The following is a 25,606-nucleotide window of genomic DNA, read 5'->3' as shown; positions in this document are numbered from 1 at the left end:
TGTGTGTCCTGGGAGCAATAGCGTTGCCTGTCAGAAATGCAGGTTCTCATCCCCTGCTCCTGACTTCTTGTGTTATAAACTTGAAATAAGAACCTCTGGCCAATTTTGATGTCCATTCAAGTGTGAGAACCACTATAGTAGTTAAACAGTGTAGACAATGCACATGTACACCCACCCCTTCCTAACTGTGCAGTGCTGACGTGATCCTCTCATTCTAGCTCATGAAATCCTGAAACAAACTTTTCAAAGGTATGCTGGCTCTCATGGATAAAGACAAAATATAACTATTTAGTAGATAATTAGGTAAAAATATGCTTCTGCTAAGTGCTGGTGGGGAGTCCCATTCAAACATGTGAACACTGACTACAAAAGGAAATTCTTAGTGAAAAGTCCGTGGCCCCTGAGTCACAAAAAATGCAGCAGTTACAATTGAAAAATCCGAAACTGTCCAAGAGGACTTCTTCTTATGTTGATTTCTACTGAGTGGGCCTGTCTACCACTTACCATCTAAAACAGATTGTGATACACTACTTGGTTTCCAGCTCCTTCAGGAAAACAACAGAACAATTTGGGGAATCTGGGAGAGGCCAACTCCCATAGACTGGAGGACAAGCTGTCATGATAACATACAGCATGGGAACTGACTCAGGCTAGTTGTTAAGGTTGGTATCTTGATGTCCCCCCAAAGCCTCATGCAGTCATGGGGTGGGCTTCAGAGTTTGTGGTTGATTCATGGTCCAGTGTTGGAATTATGGATGTGAGTGCTACATCTGCTCTGGGACAGGTAGTTTGCATACAAGGGAGGGAAAAAGGCTTTCTCTTCCAGCTGCCACTCCTCCCTTTTGCTTTTGTTGCTTTTGTTGTCCTTCCCCACCATGAACTGTTGCCTTCTGCCATGTGCCACTCCCCCTTGGAGCCAGCCAAGTATGGACTGAAACCTCCACAAACTGTAAACTAAATAAACCTTTTCTTCTTTAATTTTGGGCACTGGGTATTTTGTCTCAGCAATGAGAGAAAAGTAAGCAAGACAGAATTTAGTACCAGAGAAGTGAGATCACTGCTATGACTATACCTGGCCATGTGGTTCATGAGCCTTTGGAAATGGCTTATAGAAAGTGTCTGGAAAGGTTCAGAGATGTCGCCTGAAAGAGAAGTGCTAGAACGCCTTTGGCTTTTCTGTATGGGAGATTCTGCTCAGGGCTCAGAAGACCAGAAGGCTGATAGAAATCCTGCCAGTATAGACCAGGCTTGGGAGGTTTCTGCTGGAAAGAAGGACTACATTGGCTGTTGGACTCCAGATGATGTGTGTTATGGCTTGCCAGAAAGTTTGCCTGCATTTTGCTTGTGTCCAGAGACTTTCTCTAAGACTGAGATTAAGGGCCTTGGACTAATTAATCTGGCAGAAGACATTTCCAGGCAGTTAAATGTTGAGGCATTGGCATGGCTATTGTTGGGGGCTTTTAGCCAGATTTATTCTGAGAATCAAGAGCAAAGAGCCCAGCAGGATGATTTAAAATGTTGTGAGTTTGGCCAGAAAGGAAGCTCCAGTAAAGCTGTGGACTGCAAAGACTGAGGAGAGGAGATCTCCATTGCTGAGAAAGAACAGGAGAATGCAAAAGATGGCTTGAGGTCATCACAAGAAGCAGCAAGTCTCCACCCTTTGCAGCATCAACACTGCAAAGATGAAGGACACTAGTCATTTAGGAAAAGCTGGCCTAGGTGGAAGAGAACAATAAAATAAAAATGAACTCCAATTTCAGTCCCAGTGTGGTCTTTATCCCACTTTTTGGAAATAATCCAGGGTTTTGTTGGAGAAATGTTGGTCTGATGATTTAGCAACGCTGAGATCCCAGGAGTAGTGCATAATCCGGGCACTTCTTCCATATGATTCTTCAAAAACCTCTGAGCTCCTATATGTCAAAAAAGTAACAAGGAACTGTGTACTTGCTAGCCTTCCCCACCACATCTCCCAAATGCACTTCTGGTCATCCTCTTTCACAGATGGTCCATGTTTCTTCTCTTGCTACAAAGCTCTTCTACACCTGGACAAAACCTTGGGGAAATGATCCTTTCTGTCACACTTCCAGACAGTTTCATTTCCTCTGTGCTGCCACTGTGCCAAAATTTCCTGACAAAATTTTCGCTGTTGCCCTAACGTCACACAATTACACACACTTGGGAGTCCACCTCAGAGTCAGGCCTTTAATCTTTTGAAAGAGTACAGATTAGGAAATAGCAGCACAAGAAAGACCTGGTGTCTTGGTTACTTTTTTCTCGTTGCTGGGACAAAACACCTGATGCCCAAAATTAAGGAAGGAAAGGTTTATTTCGCTTAGAGTTTGTGGAAGTTTCAGTCCGTACTTGGCAGATTATAAGGCAGAGTGGCACATGGCAAAGAAGCTACAGCTCAGGGCGGCAGAACACAGCTAATCTGCAAGTACACACCAGGGCGGAATGGGGGAGGAATGTCCTCAAGCACTCTTTTCCTCTCCCTTACATATGCAAACTATCCACCCCAGGGCGGGTGTATCTCTCACACCCACAATCATTCCACTCTAATAGCCTGCCCCATGGTCGCATGAGGCTTTGGATGGGACACACAGACATAGACCATAACACCTGGTCAAGAATAAATGGAGTCTGTCTTAGGGCTCACATGTCTTCAAACTCTTGCATCTGAAAGATTCAATAAAAAAACACATCATTTCTAAACATCCGTGTTGTGCTAAGCAGCCTTAAAGCATCTACCTTCAGAGACAGGATGCTGGCCGGTACCCTCTCCTAAACAGCTCTTTCATCGCAGGTTCGTAGCACGGAAGGAGGCTGCTCCTTCCCACTATGTTTCTTTATTTGTCTTTAATGGTCCCCCTTGGCTGTTCGCGGAGTCATCCATCTCACACCTAGTCTATCCTGCACTCAAGCCCTAATAAGATCCTTTCACCGCAGCGAGCTTATTGCTAAGGCTTTAATGAGCTGCAGATTGTATTTACTTAGCTTGTAAACTGTTCATTATCCTTGCAAGGAAGGACAGTTTCTTGCCATTTCTATTATTGGAGTTATTCATGCTAAATCATTTTATGTGTATTTTTATTTTATTTGCAAATCATATATATCCACCCTTCCATTCTAATTATAGGAAGAGTCAAATATTTACAATGAGCTGACACCTTTAAATTTCTAAAATTAATTTTCTGGTCTTCTCTTAAGCTGTAATAATTTGTTTCCAAAGATTGTAGCACTTGCTTTCAATCCAGTTCACAAAGAACCACAGCCTATGATGTGCATACACCCTGATGATGAAGATATTGGCCCTCGGGTCAGGCTGCCATACTTTTAATGGAGGCTACAGCTATTTACTAGAAGCGTGATACTTAACTTTCATAATAATAATGATAACAATAATAATAATGAAATTTATTCAAAGTTCCCTTTGGGCAAGATAATGTACTAGCACTTAACAGGCTATATCTCCTTCTGGTTTTATAAAAATGGCATTCAAAGGGGCTGAGGATTTAGCTCAGTGGTACAGCTCCTGCCTGGCAAGCGTGATGTCATGAGTTTGATTCCTGATACTGGAAAAACAAACAAACAAAAAAAGACATGCAAAATGTGCACCTATTATTTTTATTTCACAGATAAAGAGTCTGGGATACATATTGCCCAACTTGCTCACAATCATAATGCAGATAAGTAGGAAACCGGGATTCATACTAGATAAAGTGCCTCAAAGTCTATCCTTAAGGTGATATTTTTTATATGTAGGCTTGCTCTTCTATAAAACAGAAATAACCCTACTACTTACTCTATTCAATGTCCTTTAGAGGATGAGAACTAGCAGGGGTAGGGCACACAGCACACTGCCTGGCCCTGGATGAAGTCTCCTCTGACATGAGGATATTCTTTAGGAAACAAGCAAGGAAAGGACTGAAAATTATCCAAGAAGTTACTGGAAAGTAAACAAATGACAAAAATTTTGAGGGGACTTAGAAGTAAGGAAAAATTTGATCATGAAATTTGGTGACTGAAATCACATCCTGTCCACGGTAAGTTTCCTTTTCATGAATTTCCTATACAAATCCAGAAATAAAATGTTAATATTTGTAGTTGTCTTTTTTCCTTTGGAAACTCAAATGCATCCATTGCTTCTTTATCAGTTATTTAGGGGAACAATGCCCAGTGGCTATTTGCAAAGCCCTGATACAAGCAAAATACTTACCAGAGAAATATAAAAAAGAAAATCTTATTGTATCTAATTTTCTAATCTCCTTTGACTTACTTCTTGTTCTACTATTAATCTTGTATCCAACTTTCTCATGCCCCCCCAATTTATATTTATTTGAGAAAATTGCAAGTGTTTTACTGTGATTAGTGGAAAGAGAAGTAAAGGCTACTGTCCTCACCTGTGTCATAGCATAACCTTACATCATTCATCTTATCCTCAGAAATCCTATAACAAAGGAATCAGCCCTTTGCACACATGACAAAATTTTCCTTAACTCTTAGGAATGGACTTTGTCCTTACCTTGCCCAAGATCTAGAGATAAATTCAGAGGAGTTCACTCTCACCAGACCCTCTGCTAATGCAGACTACATCAACCAAGAAAATGCCATTTGTCAGTTGTAAAGAAAAATCTTTCAGTTTGTCTCCCTTCTATTTATGAGTGTAGCAAATTGCTTTCCTTTTGTAGCTCTATGCTTGCACCTCCTGAGAAGAGGAACCTGTCTTTGCTCATTGTGTTTTTGACTTCAGACTGACAGATGGCTGGGATCTGGTTCCTGCAAGAGCAGAGTGCCTGGTCCTTATTGAGAGGGTCCTAAGTGTTACAGTTTCATTGCTCAGTGGTTAATGGCTCACTTCTGACCAGGTCAGATTGTCCAGACACAGATGTAGAGGCGGTAGGCAGAGAGCAGCGTCTGTCCCTTCACAGACCTGGCAACATGTTTGCACGCAGCCCATTCCTTCTCCCTTTTGCCATTTTGGCCTCTGCCCAAAAAGTATTTTGCTACTTTACTGAATCCTGAACTTTGCCAGCCCTGCTTCTCCTGCAGATGGGTTTATTCACTCAGACTCTTACTTCTCTCTCCTTTCTGGGACAGAAAGTAGGTCGGTGATATACAGAATGGCATGGCCTTATTTTTTTTTTCTTTTTCTACATTGCTGGCAATAAAAGTATAAAAGCTGAAGTCTTAAACATGGATGATCTGTGGCAACTGAGGTTCCTTTTTATATCAGAAACACAGGCTCCCTTGAGGTGGTAAAAGAGCTGGTTTTCTTTCACTCTAAATGGTCTCCTGACGCAAGCACAGAATATAACATTTCATGTTGCCTTTTTTTTCCTACACATGTAGGTCGGTTGATTTCAAAGACTTCAGATGACTCCATGAGGAGATACTTCCACAGAGGGAAAGAACCAGTGAGCGAGAGAAGGCACTGAGCACCTACTAACAGTCAGAGTCTCTGCTCAGTCATGTAAGTCAAGAGAAGAGAAATATGAAAGTGAAGAACCCTGTATCAGGACACAGAATACCAGCTCTTCACAGACTGTGACTGTGCGTAGCCACACTGCATTCAGGGCTCAGTTTCCCTCTTTTGTGTACAATGTCAGTGGAATTCAAGCTCAGGTTCACAGCAAAAGGTTAAAAGTGATGTTGCTGCTCAAACCAGTACCCAATGTCTCTCCTCCTTAGTTCTCAGCCACAGAGGACCCTTTCTCTCACAGCACCCTCAACACCCTGCCTGGACATTGGTTTCTAAATTCTCCACATCCTTGAGGAGATTGCTCAGCGATGACGTCCTTCTGAGATTGTATCACCACCTATTTTTTTTTTCAATTTTTCGTAAACAGTTGCAAACTCTTGCATCTCATTCAGTGCGAGGCACAGCTAAACAGCCCCTGCTTTTCTTTTCATCCCATGGCTTCTGGAGGTGGTGCTTTCCCATCACCTGCGCTGTAGCCAGTGTCCTTGTCCTGCACTCTGCACCTCCTCATCTTCCCTCTCTCTCTTTTGTCTCCCCTCTCTCTCCCAGTTTCCAAGTTTGAACATTTTATTTTGTCTTCTGGGTGTCACATCCACACCACCACCATGTAAAATATTTATAGGACGGTTACACACATGACCTGTGAGAATTTAAGTGTTTGTTTTTTAACTCTCTGTTCTTCAGCAATCTTGATAATTACTGTTTCATTTCCTCTGATGGCTTTTCTTTTAAGTGGCATACTTTTATATTTTTTCCTTAATCCATCGAGTTTAGGCTGTGACACCCCACAGTTTCAATGAAGATAAGTGTACCTTCCCTTCTATTTACCTTTCTGCTCTTCCCTCAAAACCAGAGCAGCTCTAACTTGACTTTGTACCCCAAATATTTGTAATATGTATATTCTTTGCTTTAAACATTCTTCTATTTTGGTGGTTGAATGTGCCCAGAAGGTCCATGTTAAAGACTGGGTCCCCAAGGTGACTTTATTGGGAGGTGGCAGGACATTGACAAAGTTGGGTCACCTGACAGGTTGTTAGATGTCACCTCCTCTTCTTTTTCTTTGCTCACTGACTCTTGGGGCAAACAGCTGCACACTCCCTGGCCACTGCCATCTGGCATGGCCATCAACGTTTCAAAGCAATGTTGCATCTGATCTGGGCTGGAAACTCCAAAACTACATTTTTGTCTTTATAATGTAATTATATGAAGTATTTTATTTTGGGTATGAAAACTAACACAGCTATTTTCTCTGTTTTGCCAAGAGGTAACCTTTAAAGTTTCATATCAACTATAGTGTTTATTCCATTTGCTTTTTTTCACCTTTTTTCTTCTAGTACCGGGAATCGAACTCAGGACCTTGTGCTTGCAAGGCAGGCACTTATGCCACTGAGCTATATCCCCGACCCATGAGCTGTATCCCTGACTCTGATATTCTTGACATCAAAGAAAACACATACATCTTAAGCCTCTTGCTAATATTACCTATCTTTTCAGTAATTCTAATAGTTGGGATCATTTCTAATGCTCTTTTCTGGCACATAGTTTTGATGGTCTAATTTGGCATCAAATTTCTAATCCTTATGCTCAAGATTAAATATATTGCATCATGAAATACTCATATTGACCTCTCATCATATTTAGTTGCCAACCACCATGCAAATTCTACTATAATTTGAGTAAAATTGCTTTTAATATTTTCAGAATGTCTATAATTAATCAGAAAAATATTGAGTAGTGGTGGGTCTCACAAAACCATGCTGTTTTAGAACCATATAATTACACATATGTATATATGTTTGTATATATATAATTTAGAAAAGAATTTTCCTAAGCAATAATTTATATAATTTATTTTTATTGTACTGGAGATTAAAACTTTAGGATTTTTTCTTTTCTGTAACATTTTGAGATTAGGGTCTCTCTTATGTGCTAAGTCTCCCAGGCTGGGGTCGAACCTTTGTCTCCATCTCCCAGAGGAGGAAGGGGAAGGGGAAGAGAGGATTATAGGTGAACATCACCACACCCAGCTCTATGAATAATTTTTAAAGGTTAGTAGAAAGGAGAAATTTTCAAATCTCTTACAGTCAGCTCTTTCTATAGTCATGCAGACAGTTGTAGTAAATGTATATTTTCAGGGAAATTAGAAACATATATTTGAAAATGGAATATGATATACTAGAACTCTGTACTCCTATTTCTGTCATTGTTTGATTATGTATAATACTCATAAAATCATATTTATTTATTTATTTTTTTTTTTGGTTTTTCTCCGGTACCGGGAACCGAACTCACGACCTTGCGCTTGCCAGGCAGGCGCTTTTGCCGCTGAGCTAAATCCCCAGCCCCATATTTATTCTAATTATTATCATAGTCATCACCTCCACAACCAACATCCACATGGTTGCCTTTCAAGAGTTTCAAAATAAAGAAGTAAATTAATCAATAGCAGTTATTTCTCAGTCTCCCCCTTGGTCCCCAAATCCATTAGATCTAAATTCCCTGGAATTGGTGAATTCTAAAAGCATTTATCAATTAGCTTAGTCATATCACAACAGGTTTCTTTGCTCCAAGTTATTATTTTTCTTAGTTAATATATCCACATGCTTGGAATGGTACGGACAAAGGAAAGCAAACAGAGAGAGAGAAATGGAGAGGAAAGGAAAATGATGAGAGCAGTGGGGAAGAGAGGAGGGAGGAGGGAAGGAGAAAGAAAGGAGGAAAAAAAGAAAAAGAAAAGCAAAATGAGGATGCAGACAAACTGAAACTTCCTTGGAAGGTAAAAATTACCACTTATACCTTCAGTGACTTCAAGCGCAGAATCTTTCAAGCCTGATGCAAACACAACGGTCATAAAAGACCTAGTTTGGTTTCTGAAAGGGAAAAAGAGCTTGCTGCCCTGAATTGCAGTGCCTTTGATCTTACCCGAGTTCCAGCTCAGAGAACATGTTTCTAAATGTCACTCACCATGGCAGAGGTAAGCACTCTCACCTCCTGAAGGTATTTTATCTTGTTAAGGAATACAATACCTTCCTAATACAATCTAGCTGATTTATAATCACACATGCCACAGGAAGCAGATCTGGGGTAAAAGTTTACAGATATGTGGGTGACAGAGATGCCAGCTGCTGCATTGTGGTTCCCTCTGGAAAGAAATCTGCCCTTTTCCTGGGAATTATCTGCAAAGGATCGGGAAGCCTCACTCCCAGGACATCTCTCCATATCAATGTGCTGACAGTCTAGATTGACTCCTTTTTGGTCCTCTCCCTTGGGAACAGTAATAGTAATATTAGTAGTATGTGCTTAAATACCAATGCACAATCATAAGGACAGTAATTGGAAGTATCAGTGAATAGTGAAATTATCATAGGTGCAAAACTAAACTCCTGTATCCTTGCCTTGAGGGCCTGCTTTCGTCTTACCCACCCCCATATGGACTAAGGGCTTCTCATGGAGCATCCTTTGCTTATCTTTTGTAACAGACTCACTATATTTTAATTTCTGCTTCTACTTTCCTGATTTGTTCTCCAATCTCAGAGACTATACCTTATTTGAATGTGTGTCCCCATTATATAGTTCAGTTTCTGGTATATAGTAAGCACCTAACAAATGGTTAAATGAATGAATAAATTCTCCGTGCACATGGACACACATTTTCTGATAAGACTAATATAATATCCTGCTGAGTGAAAGTCCAGAAAATTGGATTAGCATCCCCCACCTGCTTTTTATAAATGAAAGGGAAAAAACCACACCACCAAGGGTAAGACTTACCGAGGTTGCAAAGCAAGACTGGAAGACAAAGTGCTCCAACTTCTGCCCTCTCGAGCTGCCAGCTCTGCACAGCAGCAGGACAGGGAGGGATCCAGGTCCAGGGCCCAGCTCACCTGAGAATCTCCATGCCCAGCTAGAGATGTGAGATATTACTCGTCTTTGGGGAAGTTGTCAATACTCTCTTGTTCAATATGATGCTATTTAAAATGAGAGTGCACAGAAATAGGGTGTGTGAGAAAATAAAGAGCCCTAAGAACACCAATGCTTTAACCTTTTGTAATCCATACAGGATCACATAGGGTCAAAAATGGTCATTCCAGGACATCTATGACAAGAAGAATGACTTCACTGCTTCCATTCCTAATTCTAATTGCTCCTCAACCCCCACCAAATTCATCTTTTACAGGTAGTCAAGGGACCTTTCCAAAAGACCAGACTGCTCCTCCTTACCTTAAAACCTTACAAGAGTTCTCCACATGATCATCTCCATAAACCACTCTGGACCCAGTCTGCCTGTTATGTGTGGTTTATTCTAGTGATGTTTGACATTTCTTCTATTCCAATCCATAAGGCCAGTAGATAAATGGATAGTTTTGTGGATCTATATGTATATCCATTTCTATATCTGTTATCTATCTATTAACCCATCCACCTAATCTATCCATGCTACATATGGTACATACATATTTATCCTTCACAAAATAAAGTAACTTGCATGGGACATTATTGTAACTACTCAAAATAATGCCCAAAGTGGACACTTCTCTTTCTACTTCAGGAAGCATCAATTATGACCCATATCTATGTTTATATCTACATCTATTCTGCTTGTGGGATAGCACTCCTGACCTCCTAGGGTAGTATAAATCTCCCTGTCTAGCTGTCTAAAGGACCCTACAAATTTATGTCTCTTTCCATAAACTTTATCACACTTTCTTAATCTCTGGCTTCTTGCTAAACTGTGAGTTTTAAGAGGTTGGCCAAACTGTTTTGCTCAGTCATCAAGTGGCCTAGGGGTTTAGTAGAGTTTCTGTCAAATAGCAAATGCTCAATAAATGTGCAATGTGGGTAAGTGATGAAGAGATGCGTGAATGTAACCTGTGCTTGCTGTAAATGAGAGAGATAGACACTTAAAATATTGGACAATATATGGTACAAAGGGAACAAGAGCTCTGATTTCCTCCTTTAAACATCCAGTCCTCTTCCTTTTATTTAATATATGAAGAATGACCTCCTCCTCTGCATGCTTTTCACCATGGTTATGGGTGACCAACTTCAAAGCCTTCTTTATAGGAGACCAAAACAAGGACATTTAAAGTCAGTAGCAGGACTGGGAGTCAAAGGACAGTGATATTTAATCTCTCCAGAGTTATTTAGCTGGTGAAATGTACTCTTAGACCAGCAGGGAGTCATCTTTAGACCACGCGGGGAGAGTGCATCTATGAATAAAATCAATATCTTTGAAAGAAGAGTTGATCTAGAAAAATACAGACCAAATGCCAAACACAATGTATGGACATTTCAATCAGGTCAGACCTAAATTTAGTCAGTCTCTTAACTCTTTCTTTTGATTCAACAGTCTATGTAGGCCTATATTAAGTTTAACTTCAGCTACATTGGTACAATTGAATTTTTAAAAGCTGCTATGTGAAATGTTTGAACTCATGCACAGTGGCAAGTACAAGAGGCAAAGAATTCCTTTCTTCATTGAAGATGGGACTCCAGATTAGCCCGCAGTGAGAAATCTCGATTTTCTGTAAGTATTAAGAGAGATTTGGGGCTGGGGATTTAGCTCAGCTGCACAGCACCTACCTGGCAAGCTTGAGGTCATGAGTTCGATTCCCGGTACTGAAAAAAAAAAAAAGAGGGACTCACCTGAGCTTTGCACTGATTACATTTTGGAAACTCATGTTCCTGCTAGAGTACAATGAACCATATAGAAATCTACGGTTCTGTCACTGAAGCCAAGATGTACCTGAGGTCCACGTACATATTCTGTAATCTTTCCTTCTCCATTTCTCAATCATCTGTCCTCACAGGGCTGCATAACTTCAAAAGTTACCTACCAGAAGAGTGGAAAAAAAAACTACCACTTAGGCTAATCTGGTTATACTGTACATAAGTAATATTAAAATGCCATGAAAGAATTTCTCAATTCCTCTCAATTTTGAAGACTTCCTCACTTCCTTATCTATAAAGTAAGGATAGGAATATCTACTTCAAAGAAATAAAATAATATGCACAAAGTCCTAGCCCCGGTCTTCATGCATCAAAAACTCTTCATATGTTTCAGTTCTATCAGCCAAATGTTCACTTGAGAGAATGCTTAATCCTAAATTTTTGCAAGGAAAGATATTGCAGTCCTTCTGTAATTTAAGGTCAGTGCTCAACACAGTACGGACATTCAAATGTTTATGGGAGGGGCTGGGGATTTAGTTCAGCAGCAAAGCGCCTGCCTGGCAAGTGCAAGGTCATGAGTTCAGTTCCCGGTACCAGAGAAAAAAACAAAAAACAAAACAAAACAAAAAAATGTTTATGGGAGAAAGATTTTCTCAGAACGCAAGCACAGGACCACTGGATCTTCTTTATCATCTATCACTTGTCCCAGGTCCACTGTAGATGGGTTCTGGATTCACACTTCCTGCACGTTATATGAACATGAGCTCTGCAAACCCAATAGGTAGGTGTTAGCGCATTTTAACACCTCTAGGGTTAAATTCCATTCACCATTCTTTTTGCTTTGAATAGCCTCCGTTCAGTGTCAAGGGCACCCTTTCAGTTTCTACACCTTTGAGCATGTCTGTCTATTGCCCTAGTTTGTCTTTCGGTACAGGATCATCAGAAGCTGGTATTCAGGTTGTTCCTGTACCCTACGGGGAAGGAACCACGTGAAATTAGAACTGAAGAGGTCCCATTTGGGCTCAGAAAACAAACAAAAGCCTTAAGAGTGATAGTTGAATGACATTGTGAATGTACTCTATCCCATAGAACAATGCCCTTAAAAATTATGAAGAATGTTATATTATATCATACGCATTTCACCACAACAGAAATGTTTATGTACATTGTCCCAGCCTACTTTGTTCTTATTCTTCAGTATTTCCTTTCCCAGTATTCCAGCCACTCCCAAACTTTCAATTATCACTTATTCTGAATTCTAAGTCCATTATGTAAAATTCCAAATAAGCCCCTTTTCTCCATTCAGTAACTGTCTATTACTTGCCATTTATGTGTAGCAGCAAGATAAGGATTCGGGGTTGGTTGTAAATCCAAGATGTATTTGTAATTGAATATCTGTCCTTGTTATAGTTTTCTCAAAATTGGCCCTGAGGCCAGAAATTAAATGCAGATAATGTGTTTGCATTGTAGGAAGCACAGGAGAATTGAGGAAATGAGGCGGGGTGTCAAGCATTGCTGAGGAGTTGGGCTTTCCTAATGGTCCCCCTGGGGACCTTCTGCAAACTATTGTCCGTGGGAGCTTTGTTATTGGGTCCCACCAGAGCTTAAGAAGGTTGGCATGTCTGAGCACAACACCCATCTCCTCCTGGTTGAAGGCATTAATACCTCACACTTCCAGGTGATACTCATCCCAGGGTGAACAAGCCCCAGTGATGTTGGAGAACTCCCTCAGAGAAGACTCGGAGCCAGACTCTTGAAAAAGGATTTATCAGAATGCTAAAATATGGACACTTCCAGTACGCTCAAGAGAGCACATGGACCAGGATGAAGTGGATTACCACACTGCAGCACTAATTACATGTCTTCTGAGCTACTCAAGCCAGTACTCTCCAATCTGGCCCTTAGTCCTCTCTCATGTCTGCTCTTTCACCGGTCTTCTTATAATAAATAGGGAAGTCACCCCTGCTGATCACATGAGAGAAAGTAACACTGCTGATGTAGGAAGTACTGCATCCCAGGCACTCGCACAGTTTATTTACTTTCACACATATATTCCACAAAGCCTTCAGAGAAAAGCAGGTTCATTCTTTTATACATAAGTAGATTTAAAAGCCATAGTCATCAAGAAATTTGTCCAAACGCACGCACTTATGCTGTAAAAGAAGCAGTTGACCAGTTCTCATTTCCAGATCTGATTGACTTCCCAATCTAAGCCAAACTACGGTTAGCTATAGAGATAGAGATGGAGATAGATAAAGATAGATATCGAGATAGAGATATAAAGATGGATTGCCATATCCATATATGGACTTATAGATACATATATGTTCGTGTTTCATTTTCTTCTTTAAAATTGGATAAGAGTATTTCAAAGTGTTAACTTGACTATTAAACATATTATCATATATGTAGATCAGACACAGAGCCCCTCTGTGTATGGAATATAGATATTTCGTGCATTTACATGACTTCCCATGCACTAAGATAGGTGAAACAATGGAAAGTCAGCTTCCCATATGAAATGAAGAGAGGAAAGCCATGCCCCTGTTTTGTGTTCAGTGCTCATTCCAACACCTGAAGCCATAGTAAGTGTTCAATGAATGAGTGCTCAGTTTACTCATCTCCCCAATTAGAGTCTCCCAATTTCCATCATCTTCTATTTTAATGTGTCTTCCACGATGTTACTACAGTGGTAGCTCTCAAATAAAAATTGCTTCCATTGCATCATTGCATAAAGTCTATAAAGACTGTCGCCACTCCTGCTGAAACCTAGTTCTTCAGCTTGCCTGACAGAGTCCCTGGTCTGTGTGTTTTCTGTGCACACGATACCACCCTATTCAGGATTCCCTAGTGATGCTGGCTACTTCCCTCTCAAGCCTCTGTACTTCACGCTGTCTGGAACCTTCTCAGTGTGGTCATCCTCCCAGACCAGGCCTCTCTTCCTCTGTGAATCCTTCCTTCCTTGACCACTGAGCTCCAAACCTCCTGGTGGCTCAGTTTATAATCTTCCCTTAGGGTTTCCTCTGGACTTTAAGTGTGTGCTCTTACAGTACCTATTGCATCTCTCTGTGGCCACTGTACTGCAAAAGAGGGAAGAGATAACATTGCATTTACTGTTTGTCTGATCCCTGCATCAAGCCAATGAGATAACAGTGGACTAATTATAGTATGTTTGATGAGTTAATTGAATGGAATTGTAGCTCATGTTGGCCTTTCTAAAAGTCTACAAGAAAACAGCCTCAAATATGTAGTTTAATGCACAGAAGTGACATTTTAGAAGGTCAGGGAGTTCAAAAAAGCATATTTGATTTTAGAACATTTTTGCACAGAGATGTACAAATTCATCTGGAGCTGTAATGAAATGGGATTAAACAGCTTTCAACAACTAGAGGAAAAAATATACCAAGTCTCAATTTGTATGGTTCCTTCTCTTATGTTCTTATCAAGGTAGGCACTCTAAAGTTACGCCCTAAATGACAAGTAGAATTCCAGTGATGCAGTGTGGGCATTCATTACGGATGAAGGTGCCAGTACTAATATAAAAGATACATCTTCAGGTTGGGTCCATGCCCTGAAGCAGGCAGAAAGAAATCCATGTGGAATCCAGTACTTGAACACCTCCTGGTACTTCTTCGTCCAATCGTGATGGTACAAGGATAAGTAAAGACTGAGAAAAGCATATAGGCCAGAAGGGCAAGTTTCTCAGGAATGAAAACTTAGGACTGAAAGCCATAAATTTCAGCAGAGATAATAGCTGGTGGAAAAGAATCTAAGAGAGAAAACACAGCTGGGTGGTGATAGGTTTGAATCAAAGCCCTGAGACTACCTGAACTGAATAGATATTGTTCAGTCCTTTCACTTCTAGTTTGCAAGTTATCCTCAAGGAGAGAAAGCCGTATCCTGAGGAACAGTTTCCTCAGTGTGTGGATAAGTGAATCTGAATTGCACAACAGCAGCTTATAGTAGACATGTGCACACAATATTCAGATCTCTTAATGAAGGATATATTGTCAATGGTAGCAAGGATGATCAGGAGAAAATCCAGCTGTTATTTCTTTCAAAATTTCCTTCAATTCACACCCTGCTTCAAGTCAGCTTGCATCAGGAGACACCTGCATGCAGGGAGATAAACATGCAGTTCACCCTGAGGATCCTGGGGCTCAAAGTGGGAGTGGAAGTCCGTAGTGAATATCACCTAACCTGCAGGCCACCTCAGAAATTGTGTTAGTAGACAGGTGCAAGGAAAATACCTCCCAGTGAGCAGAGATCTGAGCAGCTCATCTGTTTATCTACTTTGTATCAAAAATGAAGTTCCCTGTGGTCAAATTATACTTACAGTTTGGATAGTGGTAAAGAATCTGACCGGCTTGTAGGAGTTTAGAAAACCAAAGACCAGAAATTAATTAACAAGAAAATGTTCTGTGGGATGGTGGGTGGACAAGAAGATCAAAGGAGGCCACCAAAGGGTCAAAGCTTGATACGTTAATTCCTAACAATGCGCAGTTGTCATGAAATGGGACTAATCAGAGGGGAAAGTGTCTTGGCCATTTTTATAAGCCAGTTTCTACTCTACCCTCCCCAGTTCTGGCAGAATTGGAATATTTGATGATAGAAATGATAATGCTCCTTGAACCCACACTAACAAAAACTGATGTAGTTCCTGAAATGTGAGAGATCAACCTGTTGGCAAAAAACCCACGCCCAACTCTCACATGCCAGATTTTTTGAGGAGGCCAAATGGCCCTTTGACAGAAGTTGACTATACTGGTTTCGTTCATCCCAGAACAGTCACAGTTCATTCTGACAAGAATGGGCACATGAATGCGCATACATCTCCTGTGTGATTACGAGCTTGCCTTCCCTTTGTGTGCAAGGCCCCAAGGTACCTCTGTGTGGGTCCATGATTCCAGAACGCATTCATCATACCACAGATTTCTTTGTTTTGAATCAAAGGCCTATATATATTTCAGTGTCGTCAGTAAGAAGGTCACGTGGGACAAGGAACCTGAAAAAGGAAGTGGGTGTGTCCTCACTTGGTGTGTCTCCCCATTACCCACTTTGGGGTCTTTTGTTTCCTGTTCCCTGCTGTGGGTAGAAGTAGTCTTAGATCTTCTGCGTCTGTCTCTCAGAGCACAGCCACTGCCAGTCACGTACAGATTTCTCAGGTAGATGTCACACTCCACACTACCATGGTCTACAGCTTTCAGTTCTGCAAGATGCTCCCTTAAATCCCTGTTGATTTGACTTGAATTAAGAGAAAAGTAGGATTCTCATCATCCCGAAAAGAAAACATGGTGGGAAAAAATATGTAGCACAATATCGTCAGGAAAATCTCTCCATCCATTCATCAAAAATCAACGTGGAGAACGAAGGGACAAAAAAACCTATGTCGGAATATGGATGCACTCACCATCGGTCTTTGTTCTTGGCTCTTGGAAAACTCAGAAAACGTAACAGAAAAGAATGCTCATTTAAAATCCTGTTACACAGATTATAAGCTTATACTAAGTAGAAGACATGAAGGCTTTGAATACCAGGGAAAATAATTTGGGAAACAAAATTTCTCCAAACTATCTTTAAAGATGTTTGCTTCTCCCTTATATATAATTTTTGTCCCTCTCTGCAGGTTTGGCTAAAGCTTAAAAATTCTAATGGCATAAACAATTGAGAGTCAGTGAAAATTTGGTTTTCATTGTATGCCTCAGATAATAAATCAGCCCCTATTGATTTAAAACTTGACTGAGGCCTTTTAAAATGACTTAAATTTCTTTCTTGGGTTTTTAGATTGGACCAATTTCACTCAATTTTGAAATTCATTAGAAACCGCTTTCTACATTCAATGGAAAACTCGGTTCCCACTCAAACCCACCCAATACGCCTCTCCAAATTGCAGTTGAACATTTCTTAATGGGATGTCAGCAATTTCCATGATAAGTATTGATCTTGTTTTCAGCCATTCTAAAATACAACATTTCCCATTGTCTTATTTTCCATCCTTGTGGAGGCAAATCCTCCCCAAATAGGGCTGGTCTTCACTATTCATCAAATAACTGGTGCTACTGGTTTATCCTGAACCAAGAAGATCTGAGTATTTTTAAACACCATTGCCCCAATTCCACTGTTAGAACTTGAAGTTCAATAGTCAAAGGCGTTTTAAAAATTTGTGCTTTCATAAGAGGATTACGAGGATATTCATATATAAAATATACACCTGGGAAAAGTATTTTTTATGGAAAATTGACCATTTTACTGAAGACTATACAAAATATGTAATTTTAGAAAAAGAAACAAGACACTATTTGGTTTTTATTGCCATGCTAGAGATCTCTGCCTTCTAGCCTTCCTGAATCTTTCTAAATGCATCTTTCAACCTGTGCATAATAACTCTGAACAAGACTTGGATTTAATCCTGTTACATAGGAATACCTGTAATTTTAACACTTCTTCATGATTTAGATTTCCAAAACATAAGGATCTAAATTTTTTACATTGTGGTTCCAACTTATTCCCACAGAACTATCTGTTCCTCACTCTGCAAGAAAAAATCCTTTCTTTAAGGACTTGGCCCAGATTAGCATACAGAGTATTCTAGCTTTGGCATTTCTGTATCTAAAAAGCACCCAGTCTTCCCAATTTTTTTCATAATTGACAATATCACAACACAGAGACATGGGCAAGGACTTGGGATCCACTCCATTGGGGAAGTAACAAAAAACAGAAGTATGGGATAGAAGCATGAAAAAAAGGAAGGTGAAAGTGTAAATCACCCTACTATGGTAGACACCTGGGCTAGTGTTCCTGAAACTTTTCTACAGAAGCTTCCATAATGACTGTCAGGATTGTCATGCTCATGGATATAAGTAGGACATTCCCTCCCGGATGCCCATGTCCCCGTAGTGATGAATCATCTCGGTGGTATTTATTTACCCATCCTTCTCAGATACATTGGGCTCTTGAGGGAGAAGCCCTGAAGGGCTACAGAGAAACCCCTGTAGGGTCGCAGCAGGCATCTCTACGTGAGTTCAGGAAGAAGGATGCCAGCAGGTGTATGGAAATGCTACCAGGGTCACGTGAGGTTAAAGCCATGCAGAACAGCAAGGTTAAGAGCACCAAAAGCATCGTCCTGTCTTTCACTGGGAACTTGAAGGTATCCCCAAAGATGCTCATGAGTTTTTTCTTTGTCTGTGAAGGGTCTCTTTGAGGCACTTCCTGGCTGCTCCGTTTACAGCTCTTCAGTATTTCACAGGTTCTATTTATATCATCACCAATGACTTCTACAAGATGTTAGGGCCCAAAAGCCCTCAAGGCCTTAGTAGCTCTTCTTTGCTATGCAGGTGAACACAGGCATTTTGTCCCTTCACAGGTCCCATATTTGAAGCAAACAGTGCACTCGGTGACTAAGAGCAACCCTTATTATTGCCCAAATGCTCAGACCCTTCTTTCCACAGAGTTCATCCTCCCACTTCCTCGATTTAACCACCCATGTCTACTTTGCTTATCAAAATTCAACTTATGCTCGGAGCCCCATTTGATTGCTGTATCACCTTTGAAATGTTCTAATTGACCCAATATAAAGTGGTCCTCCTTTCTATTAAATTCCTGTGATTAAAACTAAGAGAGTAATTACCTCCCCATGAAACCCAAAAGTCAACTAAAATATCCCATACTTTCAGATTCAAAAACAATGGCGAGATCACCCTTCCAAATGTTACAGGGATTAGAGGGCCAATGAGTTACATTTATCTCAGGGACTCATGATTATCACTTTCTGCTTCCTCTGAATTAATTTTGTTTGAGGATCACCTTGCAGATGGTGTCTCTATTCAATCTCCTGTCAAAACAAACCTGATATGCAGCTCTCCTCACCTGAGCCCAGCAATAGGGCAACATTTCCATCCATCTATCTGAGCCTTCTATTTGTGTACAAGGCTGGTGGAGCTTCTAATGCATTGCTGTAATATCAAAATGTCATTAGATGTTTATACCAGTAAGGGTTCAGATTTCTTCCATGTAAACAAGAATCACTAAATCTTCTCTCCTTCAGTCTTGCCCCACCCCAATCTTTAATCTCTATTCTTTCACATGATAAATTTATTTCTTGTATCTCATGTTCTCAATTCTCTAATTTATAACCACTAATGAACCAACATAAACAATTCGTAAGTATTTACATTTAAATGACAGTTGTCTCTCTCCAAAGAACACAGATAATAATTCTTTTTCCTTGAAAGTGTAGACACCGACAGAAGACAGGCATGATTCTGGCATTAGTGAAATGCTTTCTGTTTTAAAGAGAATAAAAAAAAAACTAAAAAACAGTAAAAATGATACAGAATTTCAGAACAAGATGATAGTAATTAACAATGGTTGTTGTACCGCACATTGTTACCTTCAAAGAAGTTGCTCCAATTACCAGATATAGGCATGCAAGATTGATCAAACAATGAAGCATTAGCTGTTCCTCTCCATAAACCACTAGAAATTGGTAGTGCAATTATCTTAGTTGTCTCTCTCTCTCTCTCACACACACACACACACACACACACATATATATAAATATTTTCCCCCTTCTTTCTTTTCTCTTTTCCCCTATGCCAGTTTTTCTCTCTTTTTGAGCAATTTCTTTCCCTTTCACAATATCTATTATGCCTTTTGGATTTTATGTACTCTTTCAATTTCTTACAGTAGGGAGACAATACGATGTTTAGACGTGTGGGTCCGATTTAGTTCACTTATGAGTATAGTCTCTAGTTGCATCCATTTACCTATAAAAGCCTTGAGTTTATCTTTATAGCTGAGTAATACTCCATTGTATAAAAATATCACATCTTTCTTATCCATTTTTCAGCTAATAGGCATTTGTGTTGCTCACAAGAGTTAGGTATGACAAATTGTGCTGCTTTTCTAAAACAGGACACAGCTCGACTTGACTCTGAGGTTTAAACACTGCATTACTTGCTGCCAGGCGTGGTGAGGAACGGGGAGCCTGACTCAATAAGTAACACAAAACCGGTGTCTCAGAGCATCTCTTTGTCAACTTACAATGAGAAAGTAATTTTCTTTCTGACAAGCGATGCTCCTACCTATTGTTGAACCTTTTCTTCTGTAGCCATTCAATCTCAAATCACAACTGAAAACTGTTATCATTTAACTGTGAGAAATCATTATCCCAGGGTAGATACGTTCAAAGGGATTGTTACTGTTGATGTTATCATCTTTTACCACTGACTTCCCATGGGAAACACAGAAAGAACTGTGAAAAGAATCAGACAGTCAAAAGCAAATAGTAAGTCCTTGACAGAGGCAGATACTTGCCTAGAAGCTCCTGACACTGACTTTTCTGTTTCTTATATTTCTATTTGACCAGGTGTGTCCAAGCCAATTCTATCAGATTATTTTGCAAATATAATAATATATTTTTAAGTGTAACCCTGAAATCAGTACATCCCAGAAACTGTGCTCCAGTTTAAATAATTCTGAATTTCTATGCTATCTCCTTTTACAAGTTGTCTTATAGCTTATGTTCCCACAGTTCCAGGCTGTTGGAGCAGCTACGTAATTTGGTTCAATCACAACACCAAGATTCTATCATTTCTGGCTCTAATCTTTAAAATCATCCTAAAACAAATAAGACATAAATAACATTTTCTTATTTCTCATTGTGTAGTCTATGTTTCAGTCCGTATTTTATCCAATTCCCTTAGATTTGTCTCACAACTTGATGACAGTGTTTGCAAATGCCTTTAATATTTATCTCTAGAATTATGAACTCTTTAAATATAGGAGCAAAACCCAAGGGTGACTGAATAAGACATCTACAGAGAAGTTGATTTAACTCTATAAAGCAAGAAAAGAGTAGCCAGAGAGAGCCACTTTTAGACAGACAAAAAAATAAATAAATAAATAAACTATCATTAAAGAGGACTCGTCATCAGGCTGAAATTTGGACATCAGCAGGGTTTTTCTGAAAAGAAAAGAGTAATATTGGTCTTGATCCATGGTTATTACTGATCCATGGCTATTGAAAGAAGATGTGGGATGAGGATAGCACTTGCTGGACACTTCCAGAAAAACTGTAAGACCCTGGGTAATACAAGTATTGCATTCAAGAAAAGGGGTATGACTTACCAAATAGAATGATGAACTCATTTGAAAGAAAATTGTTAGCATATATCATCACTGCATGATTTTTCTCATTAAAAACTGAAATAAAGGTAGTTAAAGTCAGTTGATTGAAGCTTCAGGGACACACCCTAAAATTTGAAGAACAGCTCTTCCATTTACTACTGACGCATGTTGACAGATTTGTGTCCTCCTTTGTATAACGAAAATGAGCAACCTACCTTGGAGACCTGCTGTGAAGATAACCTCATAGCAGCTCACCTTACTGAGCAATTACCATGGACCAGATATAGTCTGGTGACTTTACTTGTATTGTCCCATACCATTATCCAACAGTACTGACATAGTGTGATGTCTTACCAAGCAGAAAATGGAAACAGCCCTCAGGGCCATGCAGGTAAACCATGATCATGACGGAGCTGGAATTTAAACACAAGTCATTTGACCCCAATTACCCCTTGGACTTAACTACATGGCCGCATTGTTTCCTAAAGGGTACATTGCTTCATTAAAGGCTCCCTTAAATACAGTGTGCACAGGAAACTGTGCGACAGAGCCTACAACATAATGAATATCACTTCATATCCTTTCACTGTACAATGTATAAATATTAAACAGTATTAAAATTATTAGAGTGGATTTCAGGTCATTTTAATCTAGTCTTAGCTCTGCCACTAACTAGATGTGCAGTTTTAGGCAAATCACTTCCTGTCCTCGAGAATCATTTTTGCACACCTTTAAAAAGAAGTATTTTTTGCAATATTATCTGAATTTATTTTCTGATCCAACAGCCTATGATTCTTATGCAAATGTAAGGGCTATTTATTAAACTTCTTAGTGGCTCCAGTAAGTAGGCTTAAAGACTTTAGACTGTTTCCTGAGATCCTGATTTGACCAAGTGTTAGAAAGAAGATGCTGGAATTGAGAAGGATTGATAATGCTAGAAATTTTATTTGCATCAGTTATTTCATGGAAGTATTACAAAGAAAAAGGAGAGGGAGTGGAAAAATCCCACCTTTATTTTTCAAAAGAAGGTTCAGCACCAAAGAGGTGGAGAGATTTCACTGCCTGTCTAGCACAATCTTGGTTGTCCCTTGAAATAAATTGATCTGGGGTCCTAACATATGTAATTTCAATTTCAGTAATGGTGGGTCTGCAGCATTAGCTGCAGTTGCCAAGAAAGGGTTGACATTTATTACAGGCTCAGACATGGAGAAAAATGATTCTTCACATGAATACATTTGCCTAAAGCAATGATAGTCTCAGAGGGAAATCATACACAGAAAGAAAATGCTACTTGACGACCCCCAAACATTGGGAAACCCACAGAGGCTTCAGAAGAAGTAATTAGCATTCAGGAGAATTTGCTTCTCTTTTCCCTGAAGTTGTTATTAAGGACTCTGCTGGTGCCCTGCCTCCACCCTGTCTCGTTGGCACTCACCATCCTGAGCGTGTGTATGGATGACCTCCAATGCAAACAGCTGTGCCTCTCTGCCCGAGCTTCTCTGTCCACATATGATGAGGGCTGGGGATCCAGAAGTTGACACTGTGAGAACAACCCTTCCTGTTTCCTATCATGCATCTTTGATTTGACTTTTTAAATTCCTTATGTTTTGGGTTTCTTGTATAAGAGAAACCATGCGATTTAACCTCCTTCATCTGATTTATTTCACTTAGCATTACGTTCTCATGGTGTATTTATTCTCTTACAAATGACTCCAACTCATCCTTGTTTATCACTGAGTAGCGCTCCACTGTGTATGCAGACTATATTTTCATCATCCATTCATCTGCCGACAGGCCTACAGGCTGTGTCCAGCCACAGAGGAGCTGGACAATATGCCCGAGAATGCAGGTCTGCAGAGTGATCCTCTGAGCCTCATTCATGGAGCTGACTTCTCTTCTGACCCAACTCCAGGACACAGTGGGACAAGTCTAGCGGTGTTTGTAGTACCACTTGTGGCACTGTGCGTTACTGAGAACAGCCACTTCCTAGTGTTTTCTCACTCTTCCGGATGCATCGGGCTGTGGGGCTTAGAGTCATCAGTGCACTGGAGAAGACTGCTCGCTGTGAGGAGGTGCCCATTCACGGCATGTACACCAAGTTCCCACAGAACGTCAAACACAGCCTCTGTGAAGATCTGTTTGGGGCTCGCAGAGGCCCGGAGGAACCCACTAAGTGGTGTTCTTACAATTCCCCACTTCCCAGTTGGAGCCACACAGGCCAATGTCCACCCCTCCCAGGGGGCTTTGAGACAACAACACCAACAAGGTACATCCCACTGCGCCTGTGAGACAGTCAGTCTCTATGGTCTGCTGCTGCAACTGACCACTGAGCCAGGGTTGATCTGCCTTGGTCAGCTTTATCTTCTGATAATGTCACCACATACTACAAGAATGATCACTGTGTTGCTCTGGAAGGGGGAGGAACCCGCTTCCCTCCAAGAAGATGGTGAGCAACGGAAGATGCCAAAGCCACCTTGAGGTGGTGGACCTATTATAATGTGCTTGAGGGCTGGGGATGTGGCTCAGTGGTAGAACTTTTGCCTTGCATGCACAGGCCCTGAGTTTGATCCTCAGTACCATCACCACCAAAAAAAAAAGACTAATGTGTTTGAGTCTTGTGCAAAAATATGCACATTTCAGTCCACCTTGAGGTTTCATCTTTCTTGTGCAGTGCTGTACATCTCTGGACAATGCAGTTTAATAGCTCATTGCTTATCAGTGAAACCCTGTCTTCTCTCCAATCACCCAGTTCCCTCTCAGCTGTGATGACTAGTACAGAAGTGATTGCACTGGTAACATAGCATAACATGTAATTCTCACACAGTAGACTGTGACCTCATCTGCCTCATTTGGAGGATTCTGCTCATATCAAGTATCTGAGAAAGTGCTTGTACTCTGCCTCCTAGCCCCTTCACTCTTAAGTATACTCCACCTTTGCTGCAGGGGCCAGTTGAAGTATAACCTTAGGATGATTTTCCTTTGGTTTCAGATATCTCATGATTCACAGGCAGGACATGTGAGTCACTTATGACAGTCAGCTAAGCCACTCTGACGTACGGCCTAAGTTGGGTTCTGTGTTAGCACTCTTGATTTATGGGAGATTGCAGCCAGTTGTTATATGCAACCCTCATTGGTCCTTCAGGTGGACAAGTTTGAGACGCATTCAACAAACCTCAAATATTTCCAGGCAGGATTAAGCTTAAGAGATCCACAACAGTTACAATCCCAATAAAGCACTTTCTTTCTCCCCTAGATTTATTTTTTCCCCAAACTCCATCCTTTTTCTTAGAATTCCTTCCAAACTAACCATATGGGGCAAACTCTTGCCTGAGATTCTGCACTTTGAGAAATCTCCCCCCAAGCTCAGATTTAGAAAGTTATGGCAGAAAAAATAAAGATAGAATCTGGAAAAATCTGGAAAAGACATTTTGATATGGCTAAGAAGAGAACAAGTGGGGAGATGGTCATTGTCCATATAAGGTGCAGGAAATACTTTGCTTTCATTATTACTGAATTTGATATCCAAGACTATTTAATAGAGTTGGTGGGTAATAAAAGAATTAAATAGAAAGCCCTTGGCAAGAGGGCTCTATAATTTGGTGGTTAGATCATTTTAGTTAAAGTCCAGTCAAGCGGGATAATCGTAACACTGTCAGGAACGAACAAGGAATGGTACCAGTGGCTGCACAAAGACAAGAAGGGATCTGGGGCTGTGGGAAGATGAGAGGACTGGCAGGAGAAGGGGAAGTAAAAATAACTAGGATTCAATATACGGAGCTCAGTTTCCCAAGATGCATGTAATTATTAGGCATTGAAAACTTATACTAAGGAAAAGCTAAAAAAAATCAGCGTCAGAGAAAAGAGAAGAAATAACGTAAAAACTAAAAGTTAATAGGTAGAATCCAACAGAAAGCTGTGAAAGGAAACACTAGACTATATGTTACTTTAGGGCAAGCATCTGCTACTTTTCTTTGAGACTTTAGTTTTACATACACCTACACGTACATGTACACTTTAGTTTTACATATACAGCTTCTGTGTCAGCGAGGATATGGAGATCTGTGGTTCAGGATCTTACGTGGTGAGATGATTCCAAAGCAGGAAAAATGCGAAGACCCCTGCCAAACATCCTGTGGTTGAGGGTAGCGCCAATAGGAAGCCATGCTTCAAGGCAGGCTGCAGAGCAGAAGCCTGTGTGGGCAGCCATGGCTTTGGGAAGACTGATGCAGGAGGTGTAGAGTCACGCATGACAAACTATACAGTGGACTTGTGCCAATGTACATGGTCGTGGATCCCACGAGCTTTCTGGGTATGAGATTCCAAGGCACA

This window comes from Chinchilla lanigera, unplaced genomic scaffold, assembly GCF_000276665.1.
Source record: "Chinchilla lanigera isolate Chin_1 unplaced genomic scaffold, ChiLan1.0 scaffold00148, whole genome shotgun sequence".
NCBI lineage: Eukaryota > Metazoa > Chordata > Mammalia > Rodentia > Chinchillidae > Chinchilla > Chinchilla lanigera.
Note: the sequence above shows the minus strand (reverse complement) of the source record.